This window comes from Porites lutea, chromosome 14 (genome assembly GCF_958299795.1).
Source record: "Porites lutea chromosome 14, jaPorLute2.1, whole genome shotgun sequence".
In the NCBI taxonomy this organism is placed as follows: Eukaryota; Metazoa; Cnidaria; class Anthozoa; order Scleractinia; family Poritidae; genus Porites; species Porites lutea.
This window is the reverse complement of record NC_133214.1, coordinates 18,402,934-18,420,476: the sequence shown is the minus strand read 5'-3', so window position 1 is coordinate 18,420,476 and position 17,543 is coordinate 18,402,934. Positions and strand designations below refer to the sequence as shown.

General features: G+C 40.4%; 1 protein-coding gene and 1 long non-coding RNA gene across 3 annotated transcripts in view; both read right to left on the bottom strand.

Moving 5' to 3' along the window:
- Nucleotides 1-560: 560 nt before the first annotated feature.
- Nucleotides 561-14,496, bottom strand: LOC140924704 (uncharacterized). Of its 2 annotated transcripts, none has more exons than XR_012164326.1 (3): nt 14,362-14,496; nt 12,504-12,591; nt 561-1,736 (listed from the first exon to the last, which is right to left on the bottom strand). It is a non-coding gene; the product is annotated as an uncharacterized lncRNA (long non-coding RNA). The 2 variants fall into 2 exon arrangements; XR_012164325.1 differs by having other exon boundaries at nt 14,372-14,443.
- Nucleotides 14,497-17,402: 2,906 nt separating this feature from the next.
- The window catches only part of LOC140924013 (uncharacterized), a 33,452-nt gene continuing 33,311 nt past the window's right edge, over nt 17,403-17,543 (bottom strand). The window contains exon 15 of the mRNA XM_073374018.1: nt 17,403-17,543. This exon is cut by the window's right edge and continues 670 nt beyond it. The gene's annotated coding sequence lies outside the window, so the exon portion shown is untranslated.

Sequence of the window (17,543 nt, the reverse complement as noted above, 5' to 3'; positions counted from 1 at the left end):
TACTTTTTAATTATATACCATGAAATAGTCAATAATTTGAACAAAATCGCAGAGATAAGAACCCATAAATTCTTTCTCACAGCAAACACAATTTACTTTTTTTACTATTGTTCCACAGGAGCAATATTTGGCTACTTGTCTTTTCTTGTTGCAACTTTGAAAGATTAAATGGAAAATTTCAGATCGTACAGTGTCTCCTTTTTGGTGAATTTGTACTACCTGTGCTTTGGCAGCAAACACCTCACTCACCAAATTTATCACTTATAGATGAGCTTGGGAGCTGGTGCCTAGAACACTGGTGGTAAGAACCTCTCCTTTACATTATGAATAACTATCAAGGAAGGCGCAAGGAAGTAACCATAGCAACCTGCAACCAGCAACCTTACAAGAAGCCCCACCAATTGTCACACTGATTTACTGGTCAAAACAGTCAAACAAAAACCTGTGCTTGAAATGTGATCTTAACCTTCCTCAACCTTTGTGAGATTGTTTAACCCCCACTGCGGTTATAAGCTAATGGATTCATGTTAAATAAAACCACTGCTCGCTGGAATTTTGTGGTGGAAGTTCTAAGCCATATTTAGTGCTTGTACAAACAAGTGCCTGGAAATTAAATTAATGCCCAAAATGTTACATTCTTAAAGCAAAGTAATTTATCCAATGAAACAATTCCTAAGGAATGTAAAAAAATGCTGATAAATGGTATTTCCCCATTGGCCTCTGTTTGTACAATGGTGGCACACACACACTAGAATTATTATTAAGAATCAATTAATTACTTTCAGTTTGTCAACGACTGAGAAAGTGTCTAAAACATTTTTGAATATAATTACACCTGCCCTAATGAAGACCCTTAAAATTTAATTTTTGCTGATAAAAGCCAAATAAAATTTCTGGACATCATCTCAAACTATTTCTAGGAACCCCAATTTCTGAAGGTTTCCTGATATTCCCTGAAAATCCTTCATAGACCCCCGAGATTTATAGTAATTAAAACTTGTCAAAGCTTTTGGAAATGTGAAAGGGTTTCAACCTAAACAATAGTTGAGAGGCCGCGGACACCCCTACATAGCGAAGTTTTCTCAGTCATACAACAACTGGGTAATTAAATTTATGATTGTTGTGTAGTTCATGTGCTAATAAAAATAATTAAACTACTGCTCTTGTGTTTAGGAAAATGTTGAGTGAATGGGGGTTGTGGAACAACAGCTGGGTGAAAAACCTCCCCGTACGTCCACTTGCTCCTAGGAGGAAAACCCCAGGCCAGCTGTACCCCACATTCAGGCCTCCCGGGCAGGGCCAGAAATTTTGAATCATTGTTCTCAGGTGTTAGAATACTATAATTGTTATTGTTATTTATTAAAAGATTAAGATAATTTTAAACTAAGATTTTTTAAAATAATATACCACAAAATACAAACCAGGTGTTGCAAGACTTTCCACTCTCCTCAGCCCAACCTTGCACCAGGTGACCATGATGTCTCTTATTCCTTGCCCTTGTGGTCCATCCTCTCCATTATTCACTAAATGAAGTTCCTGTACTGGGTGCATGAGATGTCATCCAGCCAGCTGTCAAGTTTCTCCTCTAGTCTGTCCTCTCCATTATCCAGTTGTCTTGTACTAGATGCTAATGTCATCCAGCCAGTTGTTTTGTTCCCTCTGTAATAAGTGTCCATCACTACTGTGTGTCCATTAATGCAAACCTCCCTCAATCTTTCCACTCTTGAAGTTGCTTCCTGTTAAACAAGAAAATAATTCCATATTTTTACCTACAAATTTACAACCGTACATTTACAAGTACATTTTATAATAACTGCTTCTACCAAAATACTGATGGATGCTTAGTCAAAGGAAAAATCAAGGTACAAATGTAGTATGGAATGGGATGATCACAAATTCTACAATCTGATTGGCTGACATGTTGTCTAGCTGTTGTGTGATGACTGGGATGACTGGTATGACTAACTAGGATGACTAGGGTAACTGGAATGACGGGAATGACAAGGATAACTGGGATGGCTAGGGTGACCAGGATGCTAGGACAACTATTAGACTAGGATGGCTGGGATGACTAGGACCACTAGTACATGTATGATGACTAGAATGACTAGGATCACTGGGATGATTAGAGTAACTGGGGTGTTTAGGCTGATGGAGATGACTGCGATGGCTTGGATGACTGGGATTAATACGTTATTGTGCAAAAAAATTCAAGCAAACTTCACTGCAATTTGCGAATTTCAGTAACAAAATTGTGAACTTTTGTTTCAGACGAAAAAGCAGCACAATTTCATTGCATCTATTGTTCTAATGTTGGCGAAATTTCACGTTGTCTTGAAATTCCATACCAGTGGGACAAAAATAATGTCCGTTGTTAAAACGAAATTTTGCTGTGTCCAAACAATATTTTGCTCAGCAGAAACGAAATTTCGCTCCACCTGTGCAAAACTTCTTAGCTGACAAGAAGAATAACTGTCTTTGTAAAAATAAACACAGTCAGTATTAGTTTGATTTTGAGAGTGGATCACAATGATTGATAAAATATTATGATCACTGAAAAGAAAGCAGCACTTTGAAAGGTTATATGTTCGTATCAAACATAGGGAAACTATTAAGTTTCAAAAGTTTTAACCCAAATCATCCAAAGCCCAATTTTGAAACATCTCCCCTATCCATCTGTCCGTCCGTCCCATTCTGTCTGTCTTCCCTTCTATTTCCAGCAAGTTTGTTTTGACGATGCGAATTTTTGCTCATGCGAAATTTTGCTTGTGTGGATGCGAAACAAAATGACAGTGAAATTTCGTTTGATTCAACAAAAGTTTGTGGGCACTTGGTAGCTTTCGGCGAATTTACGCGAGCACAAAGGATGAAATTCGGCCTAGTCTGCTTTTCTTTTGCACAGTACTGTAGGTCCATGACTGGGAAGTCTAGGATGAATGAGATGACTGGGATAACTGGAGTGACTGGATAACTGGAGTGACTGGATGACTGGGTGACTGGGGTGACTGCGATTAGTAGGGTAACTAGGATGACTAGAGACAAATGGGATATCCAGGGTGACTGGGGTGACTGGGATGACTAGGATGACTAGGGTAACTAGGGTGGTCAGCGAAGTTTGAGGTTTTTCTCCGGGTACTCCGGTTTTCCCCTGTCCTCAAAAAAACCAACATTTCCAAATTCCAATTCGACCGGGAATCAGGTAGACGAAGAACCACTATGTGGATGTGCTATCTGCAAATCGTTATTTATTTATTTTTTATTTGTTTATTTAAGTTTGCTTTTCCTTTGCACAGTACTGTACCCATGAGTGGGATGACTAGGATGAATGAAATGACTGGGATAACTGGGATGACTGGGGTGACTGGGATGACTGGGATGACTAGGGATGACTGGAATGACAAGAGATGACTGGGACGACTTGGATGACCAGAATGACTAGAATGCCTGGGATGACTGGGATGACTGGGGTGACTAAGAATGACTGGGAAGACTAAGAAAACTGGGATAACTAGGGATGACTAGGGATGACTGGGATGGCTGGGGTGACTAGAAATGACTGGTGTGACTAGGATTGCCAGGATGACTGGATGACTAGGATGACTAGGATGATGGGGATGACTGGGATGACTGGGATGACTAGGGATGACTGGGATGACTAGGATGACTGGGGTGACTGGGATGACTGGGGTGACTAGGGATGACTGGGATGACTAAGATGACTGGGATGACTAGGATGACTAGGATGACTAGGATGACAGGGATGACTAGGATGATCAAAAATAAAACACAAACAGCGCTGATAAACATTGTGAGCTTTCGCATTTTTATAACTTGATGTTTTGTATGCTATTCAACACACATTTTCAAAAGTGATCTAAAGTGACCGTTGAAGCTAATGACGAGACTATTATATTCAAAAAATTTACAAGAGGTCTGGAAATGAGATTAAGAACTTCTCTCATGTCAAAAAAAATCTCTCTACTCTATAAAATAGCAAACTCTACTCAGCATTTGATTCTTGCGAGAAATTCCTGAACTATGCAAATTATACAACAGCATTTTACATTTACATTCGCTCGCACGACTAGGGTGACACTTTGCGTTGAAATCTTAAAAATGTTCGAACGGCATTTTGCATCATTTAAATGGCAGAAGTTGTGAGTAATAGTTGAACTTGAACTTTCTCCGTGGGATGCCTGTGGCACACCACGTAAAAATCCGGTTTGGTTTGTTTTTGATTGTACGAACAATAGCAAAGCCCACCGATAGGATTGCGGAAAATCTTTATCGATTATTTCTTCTTCCAAGCTGACCAATGGGATTGTACAAAATCTTTATCGATTTTCAATTGATTTGCTTCCTCTGAACAACGTTTCAGACATGCCAAATATGTCGCTTGTCAGTTTCCCACTCCAAGGTAACCAGCGAAATCCATTGGGAGACTGGCAAATCACGGGAAGCGATCTAGCAGACCTAGGCCAAATTATTTATTTTTATTTTGGGTTTTTCCCATTATGATTTTTTTTAGGTTATGTCTAGCTTTTTCTAAAGGTTTTAGTAGCGTCTGGTTGGAGGTTTGGTTAGAGGTTTCTGGTTGGAGATTTTTGCCAAGCAGAGCTAGAGTTTAGTTTTTTTCTTTTCTTGTCGAAAACACCTTGACGATGGGAGGTCAAATCGCGTAAATTTCAACTCGTGCCCTTGACGATTGGGATCATGTTTACTGTGGGTAGTGTCGACCGATCCGTCGGTCGATATAGCGGTCGATAGTCGGTCAACACTCGGTCGATATGGCGGTCGATAGTCGGTCGATAGACGGTCGAGACTCGGACGATAGTCGGTCGATACTACCTACAGTCAACATGATCCGACGACTGGCGGTGAAATCGCGAAAATGTTGTCCTCGTCGATCGACAACTCGCTTTCGACATGAAATCGCGTTTTGGATAGGACATGCACAGATCCGGACCTTAGTGAACTTATTATGCCTCGGAATCATGGATAACCGTTGGAACTTTTTTAACTTTGAGACCGTGGAAAGACATTGCAATTTAATTTTTAACGGGATCAAGAGCTTCTTGGAATATTAAACTTTCATCTCGGATTAAAACATTGGAACTTTATTAACTTTATCTTTCCGATTTCCTTTTTTTTGCCAAATTCAGATAGAACAAAACTTTACTTTAACAGGTTCAAAAGGTCATGGTTTCCGATTTGTGACTGGAGGATTTCGATCCGTTTTGTGTGTTTCTGTGTTTCAAGGTTCGTTACTTGTGATCGTAATTATGATTGACGGCAGCCAAAAACGCAATTGTGAAGGCGGCTTTTGAACTTTAGAGTTCGCATGTTTGTGAAAAGCGCAGTAAAATCTAAAATACATGTAAGAGGAAGCTTGTGTAAATAAATGTTAACTACGCGACGGTGTGTAAACAAAGTCTCAAGAACCTTCCCGTTGCTTTCGAATTTTACTCACCGATATTTTTTCGATTGCCTGTTTGTGAATGTCCATCGGCATTATCGCAGTTGAATGTCTGATTATCCGTGTCTACAGTCTGAGGGTGTTTTTTTTCGCTGGCAACTTTACTTTGTAATTTGACCTTTTGACTAGAATTGCCTTTTTCGCGATATGCGATAGCATCTCCCTTTGATATTTCGTCCTTTGTTTTTTAATGAGACGTGGTTGCGTACATAAAAGTTTCGAAAACTTTAGAAACGTCCAGGAGCTTTGAAAACAATATTTTGTCTCGTACAATACAATCCGCTTTTGAAATTAACATCGCGCAAGTTTTCGTCACGGTAGTTGCAGTCACGTGCTAGGCAACAGATAAAGGTCACGCGTATCATGTTCCGTCGCGGAAGAAACAAGAGACTTACCAGAGATTATCTCAAAGGCCTCAAACTTTAAAAAACGCGCTAAATTTCCTAGTAGAATTAAAACCATTGTTTCATGAAAGTTTTCAAGGATCACAAAAGCAATTTCAGAGCAAAACATTAGTCATGTTACGAACGGACGTGTATGTTACAGCTGATCTTTATCAAGCCAAGCGACAGGATAAGCCCAGAATCGTTTGACGTTATATAATAAGCATGCTGTTACTTGTACCCGGGGGGGGAGAGAACTCCCATATGAAAGGGGCGGGATGCTCATCGTCTCGCTTAGGGGTGTAAATTCGGATTTTGGTCGCACTTAAGGTGTTCTGATCAAAACGTCATTATGTTAAGCCGTAAAGGTCTCTTTTAGGGTTGCACGCGAAGATATATATTTAATAGTCAGTTCGTTTTATTCACTCAGTTCATGTAATCAAAGTTTTCTATGACAGCAATAACTAACTTCAACTTTCAACAAAAGAATATTGTAACAAAATGGTCTCTTGTAGCAAAATGTCCTCTTTCAGGGATCAAAAAAGGTTGGCCCACGCCCAGGTTGGTCTCCTTTTGGAGTTTTTCAAAATTTCCCACGAGCATTCCCGCCCCCTTCATATGTGAGTCCCCTGGGTAAAAAATATACATATTGCGTGACATTGCGCTACATCTCTTGGAGCGTGACACGTCACAAAAAAAAGCAAAAACCCTGACAGGGAGGCAGCTCTGGTGGCCATTTTTTCCCATTTAACCTCTGGGACAGAGTTACCGTTTAACCTCTGGCTCCGAGGGTTCCCATTTAACCTCTGGGACCGAGTTAATAGTTCGAGCACCTCCCTGCACTTGCTGGGCCGGAGTTTGGTGACCGTCAGCAAGCTCGACAGCCCCCCCCCGGTAAGTCGCATCCGCACGGATTAGTCAAGCAGGCTTCAGAGAGTTGGCCATCTCTCACCGCCCTATAACCCCACCGGAAATAATCAACCTAACTTTGCCTGAGAAAATCGACCTATATATTTAGATCGAAAACTCATTTCGCTCACTTATGGTAAGGTTCTTCACACACGCATGCGTGAAAGTGCTTTGAAAAAAATTTTTAGTATCGTGCAATGCAATCCGCTCGCGTAATTTTTTAATCACGGTAGCTGCAGTCACGTGCTAGGCAACAAATAGTTCACGCGTATCATGTTCGCGGAAAAATTAGCAGCCCAATTTTACGAGAGATTTCCTGAAACTTTAAAGAACGCACTAAATTTCCGAGTAGAATTAAAACCATTGTTTCTCAAAAGTTTTCAAGGATCACGAACGCAATTTCAGAGCAAAATATTAGTCATGTTACGGACGGACGTGTATGTTACAGCTGATCTTTATCAATTTAAGCGGCCGGATAAGCCCAGAATCGTTTGACGTTACAAAATAAACATGCTCTTGCTTGTACGCGAGTATGCACTGTTTTATGCATTTGGAGCAGGCAGGCAGGCAAACTTTATTTGAGGAAATAGAGCGTGATACAGATGTCCTTAAAGAAACATTCGCGTTATAACTTGAATTGGTCTTGTTTCGAGTATACAGTCGCTTGCAGGAATACAGTCGACTCCCGATAAATTGAACCTTCAAGGGAAATAAAAAAATCGACTGATTATCGGAAGTTCGAGTTATCGGAAGCTCCAAGAAAATAGCCGAGAGTAAGGTAAAAAACAGTTTTTACTGCACAGTGAACATTTTAATCACATTTAATTGTAGAAATGTCAAGTGAAAATTAAAAGATACTTCTAGATTGTAAATCAGAACGTAAGGTAACAAAGCCTAAATAGAGCATACGTTTTACTGTTTTGAGAAGTAAAGCTGCTTCGTGTTAGCGTGTGACCATCAACATTAGCCGCCACTAGTAAACTATACTCCTACAACACGTCAATAGGAAATCCAAAATTCTATGTTTCGGACGCCAGTAGACGGCTTTATCCCGACTTTTTAAGGGCTCAAAACACAGCCTAACACAGGGTAACACAAGGTAACACAGGATAACACAAAGTAACACAGAGTAACACAGGGTAACACAGGGAAACAGAGTAACACACGATGATACAGGGTAATAAAGGGGAACACAGGGTAACACAGAGTAACACAGGCAACCACAGGGGAACACAGGGTGACCAAAGTAACACCAGGTAACACAAGGTAACTCAGGGTAACACAGAGTAACAAAGAGTAACTCAGGATAACACAGAGTAAAACAGAGAAACACAAAGTAACATGGAGTAACAAAGGGAAACACAAGGTAACAGGGGGTAACACGGGAGCACAGGAGAACACAGGGTAACACAGAAAAACAGGGGAACAAAGGGGAACACAGGGTAACACAGGGGAACAAAGGCTAAGACAGAGTAACAGGGCAACACAGGGTAACACAAGGTAACACAGGGGAACACAAGGGAACACAGGGTAACACAGAGTAACACAAGGTAACACAGAGAAACACAGGGTAACACAGGGGAACAAAGGCTAAGACAGAGTAACAGGGCAACACAGGGTAACACAGGGGAACACAAGAGAACACAGGGGAACACAAGGGAACACAGGGGACACAGGGTAACACAGAGTAACACAAGGTAACACAGAGAAACACAGGGGAACACAGGGTAACACAGGAAAACCGGGGAACAAAGGGGAACACAGGGTGACACGGGAAAACAGGGGACCAAAGGGGAATACAGGGGAACACAGGGGAACACAGAAGAACACAGGCTAACACAGAGTAACAGGGTAACACAGGGTAACACAGAGTAACACAGGGGAACACAAGGTAACACAGGGTAACACAAGGTAACACAAGGGAACATAGGGTAACACAGGGTAACACAAGGTAATACAGAGGAACACAGAGTAACATAGGATAACACAGGGTAACAGAGTAACATAGGGTAACACAGTGGAACACAGCATAACACAGAGTAACACAGGGTGACACAAGGCAACACAGGCTAACACAGAGTAACAGGGTAACACAGGGTAACACAGAGTAACACAGGATAACACAGGGTAACAGAGTAACACAGGGTAACACAGTGGAACACAGCGTAACACAGAGTAACACAGGGTAACACAGCGAGTCTCAGGGTAACGCAGGGGAACACAGGGTAACACAGAGTAACACAGGGAACATTATAATACAGTGTAACACAGGGTAACACAGGGTAATACAGAGTAACACAGAGTAAAACAGGGTAGCACAGGGGAACGCAGAGTAACACATAGTAACAAAGGGTAACACAGGATAACAGAGAAACACAGGGTAACACAGAGTAAAACAGGGAAACACGGAGTTACAAAGGGAAACACAAGGTAACACAGGGTAACACATACAAACACAGGGTACCAGTGGAACACAGGGTAACACAGGGTAACACGGGAACACAGGGGAACACAGGCTAACACAGAGTAACAGGGTAACACAGAGTAACACAGTGCAACACAGTGTAACACAGGGTAACACAGAGTAAAACAGGGTAACACAGGAGAACAAAGAGACTGAGATCCTGTGCAGCTTTCTGGGAAAGCTGCTATCAATTTCAACAAAACCGCAGCTGCTCCAAAACTATTATCTCTTTTGAATACATCATCCTGTTGGAAAGTCGTTGTTTCATATCATCAGCGAAATGTTCAGGACAAATGAGCTTTTTGTGGATACGGTAGCCAGCTACATGTAGCTGTACTTTGCCTGCTAAATTTAGCTTTTATACATTTATTTTTAGTATGTGATATGTAATGACTTGTCACGACACCAAAGACAATGCAGGACTTTATAGATTTAAATACCTTTTTCTAAAAAAATCACAATAATACTCGTGTCTTTTCTTTTTTTATACATCATATTTTACTGGAATATTTAAGTTATGTTTTAGTCTTGCAGACACAGTGCTCAGTAAAAAAAAGGTAAAAATATTTAATTATCATAAAACTGAGGCAACTCCCATGTTTATTTACAGATTTTTTAAAATATAAAACTTTTGTTTTGCATCACCAACTGTATTTTGTCAGAGCAGAAGTAACAATATTATTTCTTTTCAAAAAAACTAACTAATGAACCATTCTTCTTATTATTATTATTATTATTGTTATTATTATTATTATTATTATTATTATTTCCTGTTAAAATTGAAAAATGTGCAGCTTGTCAGGTTTATAGTCAAGGATTACTTTACATGTGAATCCAAGTGGGACGATCTTTGAACATCAAAACTTGCTTGCATGTAACAAAATTTTCTTTTAATAAGCTTTTGGATAGACATGCTTCATACAAGTTGACCTCAAGAGTTTCTTAGTGAGCGGAATGTTCTTTTTAGGCCAAGAGGTGGGTGACCTGGACAATATTTTCAGTCGCCCGAGGCAAGGTCTTAGTTGCCTCCGGAGACCAGGTGCTGTAAGTTAGAGCACAGCCCTGACTTTGCCCTCCTCTATGCAGTAAGCTTACTTTTCCCACCTTTGCTGACGCAGTATCTTTTTTCCGCTTGTGCTATCTAACCTGACTTGCGCATGATTCAAAGTTGCAGCTAATAAAAATCACAAAATTTTTCGGGACGGGCATACGATATGGGAAAGTTAAAAAAACAAGGCAATTTTGACTCCCAAGAAAAATATAATTGTATGAAAGCAATGCGCATACATCATTGTGATTGGCTCTTCCCACTGTCGGTGCGCAAAGCCTCCTCTGAGAACCATTCTATTGATAAATCTACCCAGAAAAAAGGGTTTACTCCAAGGGCTTGTATGGGAGATGGAGGCTCTGGGCCATAGGCTCCTGGTAGTTTTAAATATTTTTATGTTAGACTTTTTATACATTTTGAGATCAGCTTGAATGCCCTAATTTGAGATTTGTGTTGAATAATTTTTGCCATGTGCTCAGCCCATTTTTACTTGCGTGATGAATCCACAAGCCAAGTTTGTGTTATGGGAATTGCTTTTAAGGATTATTTAAGTGTTTTTAAATAAAAATTTTTTTAAGAAATAGTTTCTCTGTCTGTTGTTGTATAATTATTCTTTCATTGATATCATTAACTCAAAACACGATCCTGAGACAACAGCACCAAGTTGAATTTAATGCTTCCCACATTAACACATGCATCACTTCTGTGAACGTTGGCGAATTTTATAGGATTTTTACTTTTAGGTTCAGTTTTTGGGCACTTTTTGATACGCAGCAAATGAAATCTTATTTGAGAGTATGTTTTTCTGATTATTCCAGATTTGGACTCTAAGTTTACTACACAGAGGGTCACTAAAGTATTGTTTTTACTTTGAAAATTCACGGTCGTTTAAATGAGTTAAGAGCTGCAAACTCCAGCAGCTCAGTTGGAATGATGAGATTGAAGGAGCAGAATCAATCTTCACAGGACTATGAATAACATTCTGATGACTTTTCAAAGCTGGTCGGCAAAAGTCGATCTCACAAAATATCCACAAGGGTGTTGTTTTTAAAAAAACATAATTTCCTTCCGTTTACAACATGGACAAGAAGTCATCTTGAATTTTAAAAGGCAACCAACGCCTGCACATTCTGTTTTTGTCTAGATGTTTCCTGACCATTTGCCTCAGATAGATCATTGAAGTGAATTGACCAAGAGGGACTGAGAAAACGCCATACAGGGACTAGGCAAATGCTAGCATACATGTACAACAAGACAAACCATCTCCCGGCATTTCAAAATGCAATCATCCTTGCTGCCTTAACTGTCTATTTTCAAAGCATGGCCAATTTAACTACACCTTCACCTCACCAAAGAAGAACAACATATACTCGACCCCTTAAACTGTAAATCCAATTACCTATTTACCTTATTGAATGTAAAAAATGTGGCAAACAATCTCCACGAACGCTTTGGGGAGCATTGCTGCTTTATCCTCAACTATGGCCACTTTCCTAATCCTACTCCTGTCCCCAAACATTTTAATCAAACTGGTCACTCTATCAACGATGTCTTTCTCATTCCCCTAAAACTTATCTGTAGCAACCATGACTCTGTCAGAAGGGCACACGAGGCTCACCTCATCAACAAAGCTATGACATTAGAATGCCGTGGTATAAATAGACATGATGGACTCTATTCGTGACATTTATCTTTTTAGTAGCCTATCATTTTTGGCTCGCTATGTATTCAAATGTCACATATGTAATGTTTATCTTGTACATTCATTTTGCTTTTATAGCCCCCGTTGAAGGTTTGTGTTGAAAAACCAAAATATGGGGCAAATATACTTCACCATTTTATTTTTGTTTTCTTTCATTATTTTTCCTATCACTCTTTCTGCGGTAAGGATCAGTTTACTGCTCTAATTTTAAAATTTGGTATGACCAGGATGACTGGTATGACTGGTATGAGTGGTATGACTGGTAAGACTGGTATGGCTAGGGATGACTGGGGTGACTAGGATGACTTATCATGGCTGGGTTGACTGGAATGACAAGGACAACTGAGATGACTGAGATGACTAGGATGGCGTTCCAGGAAAACAGACAAAATAACTGGGAGGAAGGGGGTTTCCAAAATTTGTAGGGATAAAATCTAAAATCACCACAGCCCCCACAGGCCATCTACACAAATAACTAACACATAAATTATTACTGAAAGAAAGTTAGGAGAGTTGTTTACCTTATCTTGCTGATCTTGTTATCTAATAGTCATCCCAGTCTGTTGTCTTGCAGGTTGCCATGCTATTCCTCTTCAACATAGTCAATAACTTAAAAAAAAGAATTTTTTATTAGTGATAAAAATCCACTTGGTGTAACATTTTAAAGAATATAACTTGTATAAGTACTATCATAAATGTTTTTATTTTAATTTTTTTAAACAAAATAATGTGTAATAAATATGTATTATTATTATTATTATTATTATTATTATTATTATTATCAACATCATCATCATTAATATTTTATCATAGCTTAGCTTGTTAGCTTAGGTGGATGTTTGTGGCACTGATGCAATGCCGTCACATTCCATACGAACAACAAAATTATCAATTTACATGTATTTGATGAGGTTCTTCCCATTTTTACTGCAAAACAAATTCAGGGGACACCTCTATTGAGGGAGCTCTGTAAAGGATGTCTGATTCATTTTGTTAACGTTACCATTATTTGCATGTCCTTATTTACAAAGGAACTTAACTTTAACGAAGAAATTATCAGCAGAGGACCGAAAAAAAAACAACTTCACATCAAACAAATATTTCTCCCAAGCATTTTTTTCAAACAACATAAAAGAACTTTGAAAAACTGTTAGGCAAACAGCAGTGCTGTCAACTCTCCCGTATAATCTGGGAGACTTCAGATTTTAGACTGTATCTCCCGGTCTCCAGATTAGAGTATGAGATCTCCCGGATAATCGCCTAAGTTTGCCATTTTATATTCTCATTTCAGTTGACTCGACTTTCTGACAATATTAAAAATTTCAACTCTTTTGCATCATTTTCTCATAAAGTCCCGTAAGCCATTGTAACTTAATTAATAATGGTAATGATGCGTTTGGTGGGAAGCAAACCAATCAGGTAAAATGTTACTACATCATACATACATACATAATTTATTGATCAATAGGTCAATAGTAGGCAGCCAAAGGCTGATGTGGACCCTAACATCTTTTTCACGCGTTTTTTGCCATTGCAAATTTGTGGCAATTGGAGTCAACGAGTATTTTTTACACAACGTCATATGCCGTACATTATGACATCATCCATTATCCCTTCCCTTAGTTCTCTATCAATTCTCAATAAAGACGTAGGGGGTGGACAGCCCTGAAACAGGTTTTATAATGATTTTTATATTAATTTTTCAAAAACAACAATTGCAAATCTGTTCCAATCTTCTTAATATATCGATATTTTCTGCACCGGACAACCAAACATTTTAGGCCTATGTTATTTATTAGGAAAAACTTATAAACAGCCCACAGTAGCTCCACGCAAATCACTGAAATCAACACACTCGGCCAAACTACTGCACTTATTGAGACGGACCATACAATATCACTAGCCTTCAAGGCTTTTTCATAATGATACACAGTTTAAATAGAGGTTCCGCTGTAAGCAATCCTTACATTTAAAATATGCCATGATCAAATTAAATCGCTACCATCGCTGTGATCGCTGCGATCGCTGAGAAAATAAAAAACTTCAGCGATCGCAGCGATCATATGAAACCACTCTCCCGCGATCGCAGCGACAATAATCGCTGAGATATAAAAAGTTCTATCTCAACGATCGTTGTCGCTGCGACCGCTGGAGAGTGGTTTCCATATGATCGCTGAACTTTTTTTTCTCAGCGATCACAGCGATCCTAGCGATCATATGGAAACCGGGCTTAATCTATCGCAATAACTATCCACCCTTCCTCCTCAACTGCTACCTGTACGCCTTACAAACATATCGAACGCACTGTTTTAAGCTCCGATTACTTCTAGTTACTATTATCTAAATATTACTTGCTCATGCAAGGGGTAGGGTGCATACCTTACAAGACCTGAGCAGGATTTTCCACCACTTCTGTCCTGCCACGGACAATTTTTATGCCATAAATAACGCCAAGTGTTGAAGGATTAGTTAAAGAAACGATGGAGACGAGTTCTTTAAGTCTAAAAATATCACTTTAGGACCAATTTAACTACACACGTGTTATGCATGTAGTAAGTCGCCATATTGGTTTCTTCTAGAACCCAGTCTCATTCTGGCGCGTGAGTCTCGCGCGTGAGCTGTGCATTCGAGTACGCGTTTCTTCTTTCCTCAACTACAGGCTATTTCCCATATTAATTCACTTAAAATACTGAACTAAGAGCTTTAAATCCGGATAGGAGATCGCGCATAGATACCTTTTGCAGCAAAGGGGTTGGTTCCATCGAAACAGTAAAACGTGCAATTATTCCAACGCGTGTGACACACTCTAGTAAGCGTTCCTTGCAACCCTGAATTTCAGTCCCCCCCTCGTTCGCTAAGTCACTCGCGGGAGAGAGGTTCTCTCCCTGAGTGACTCAGTGAGCGGAGGAGTTTGCTGAAATTCAGACTAAATATAGAAGGAATTCTTATTTTTACCCGTAATCACCGACAAACATTAAACACAAAGGACCGCAATCACGGGTTAACCCCTTTAAAAAAAATTTCACGAAGGCGATTAGGCAAATTGGAAAACCGCACTGGCCTAAAGAATGGTCTACGAGGCTAGGCTTTCCTACCTATCTAAACCATATCAAAACATCATTTCTAGGCCTATTTCGACTAAAACCAATAAAAAAGGGATCAGGATTTTTTGCCCCAAAATCATGGCTAACCCCTTCAGGAAAAATCTAAGATCTCGATTATAGAAAATCTTTATTAATAGGAAACCTTCTAGTTATCAGTATGAAACATCACAAATGATATTTTCCAGGCCTTTTTTGGCTTAAAACGTGCGACGAGGAGCTTCATCGGCCGCTGATAGACGCGAGGATAACGCGCGGGTCACTTTTTAAGACTTGACTTCAGGGACAAAATTTCTTATTACTTCGTTGTTTGTTTTATGTCCAAAGCCGGGGTCCAAATAGGCGTAGAATAGTTTGGAATTCCTTTTAAGCGCTTCACAAAAATAGATTTTACCTTATCGCCGGCCATCTTAGATTTTTCCAAAGGGTTTAGGGCTAATAATTTCCATTTGACCCTAAATCATAAGTTGTCCCCGTTGCCCAAATTCCCGGGGGGGGGGGGGGGCACTTGGGTATTTTTTGGGTGGGTATGTGCCGCCCGGGACTCCAAATTGGCACCCCGTTCTAGAAAAATTTTCCCCTAAAATTGATACCCCGTTGTAGAAATGGGCCAATTTTTTATACCCCGTTCTAGAATTCGCCCTAAAACTGATACCCCGTTCTAGAAATGGGCCAATTTTTTGTACTCCGTTCTCGGGTGCAACAAGAGTACAACAGTTTGCTTGTTAACGCATTGAACCGTATTTTTAAAAGCAATCTGTCCTTGAATACTTTCAAATGGCTGCTTACAAAAGTGGAGCTTTCGTGCGTTCGAAATATTATACCCCGTTCTAGAAAACGCCTCTGAAATGGATACCCCGTTCTAAATCAGGAGCTTCAAAATCACGACCCCTTTGGGCGGCACATACCCGTATAGGTAATGTATGGGAGTACCCCCCCCCGGGGCCAAATTCAAGATGGTGACCAGCCAAAATCGATAATTGTTATTGTCTAAGTCTACCAGGCGCTACCCTGGGTGCCAGAGGCTTTTCATACGCGGTTTCCGGTTTCGGTTAAGTCTTACAAAGGGACCCGCGCGTTTTTATCGCGTCGACCTGCGGCCGACGAATGCTCCTCGTCGCACGCGAGAAAAAAACCTCTGGTACCCAGGATAACGAGGCCCTCTCACCCACCTATAATATTTGTAACTTAACCATCCTCAACCTCGTTACTAGGTTGTACAGACCTCTACAAGTCCCGGGCTGTGTCGCTCCCGTGGAACAAGTAGACGAGGACCCCGGGCCTGACATTGCAGCATGATAGGCCTATTTTGACTCGAGGGGTATCAAGGGTAACAAGGGGTAACAAGGGTTACAAGGGGTAACAAGGGTAACAAGGGGTAACAAGGGGTAACAAGGGGTAACAAAGGGTAACAAAGGGTAACAAGGGTAACAAGGGGTAACAAGGGGGAACAAGGGGGAACAAGGGGTAACAAAGGGTAACAAGGGGTAACAAGGGCGAGCAAGGGCGAACAAAGGGAAACAAGGGGTAACAAGGGTAACAAGGGGGGACAAGGGTAACAAGGGGTAACAACGGTAACAAGGGGCAACGAAGGGTAACAAGGGGTAACAAGGGTAACAAGGGGTAACAAGGATAACAAGGGGTAACAAGGGGGAGCAAGGGGGAACAAGGGGTAACAAAGGGAAACAAGGGGTAACAAGGGTAACAAGGGGGAACAAGGGTAACAAGGGGGAACAAGGGTAACAAGGGGTAACAAGGGGAAAAAGGGGTAACAAGGATAACAAGGGGGAACAAGGGGGAAAAGGATAACAAGGGGTAACAAGGGTAACAAAGGGTAAGAAGGGAATAAGGGGGGACAAGGGGAAACAAGTGGGAACAAGTGGTAACAAGGGGGAACAAGGGGTAACAAGGAGAATAAGGGGAACAAGGGAAACAAGGGGTACCAAGGGGGGAGGGTGCGGCTACACGTAGGCTACTTGTCTAGTGAAGTGAAAATTGCGTTATCTGCAGGATATATACTGTGGAAATTTCACTCTGTTCTTCTCGCCGTCTATTGAAAGATTGTAAATCTTAGAAATCTTACAAGTGTGAAGTCACCATCGTAAAGAGTGAAGATAGTTTGAACGTTCACCTGGTCAAAGTAAAATTGCAGCTGGTACTCAATCAGCATAGACAACACAACGAACCAATAATGTCGGAGCAGCTCGTAAGGTGTTTCCTCATTGGTCGCAGAAAACAATAGATTTTTTATCACTATTTCCCATTGTTTCACGGTTAGGGTATCAAAAAAATAAAAAAGAAACAACAAGGCCACAAATGTAACTTGCTCCAGTTCATTTATTTCCCAGTTACACAAGGTTGTCGGATAATAATCCCAGAATAACAGAAAGCGGTTTCTTTCAACGTCGGTGAAGTAGCTACAACCGCTAAAGACCTGTGGTACTTACCAGTTACCATCCT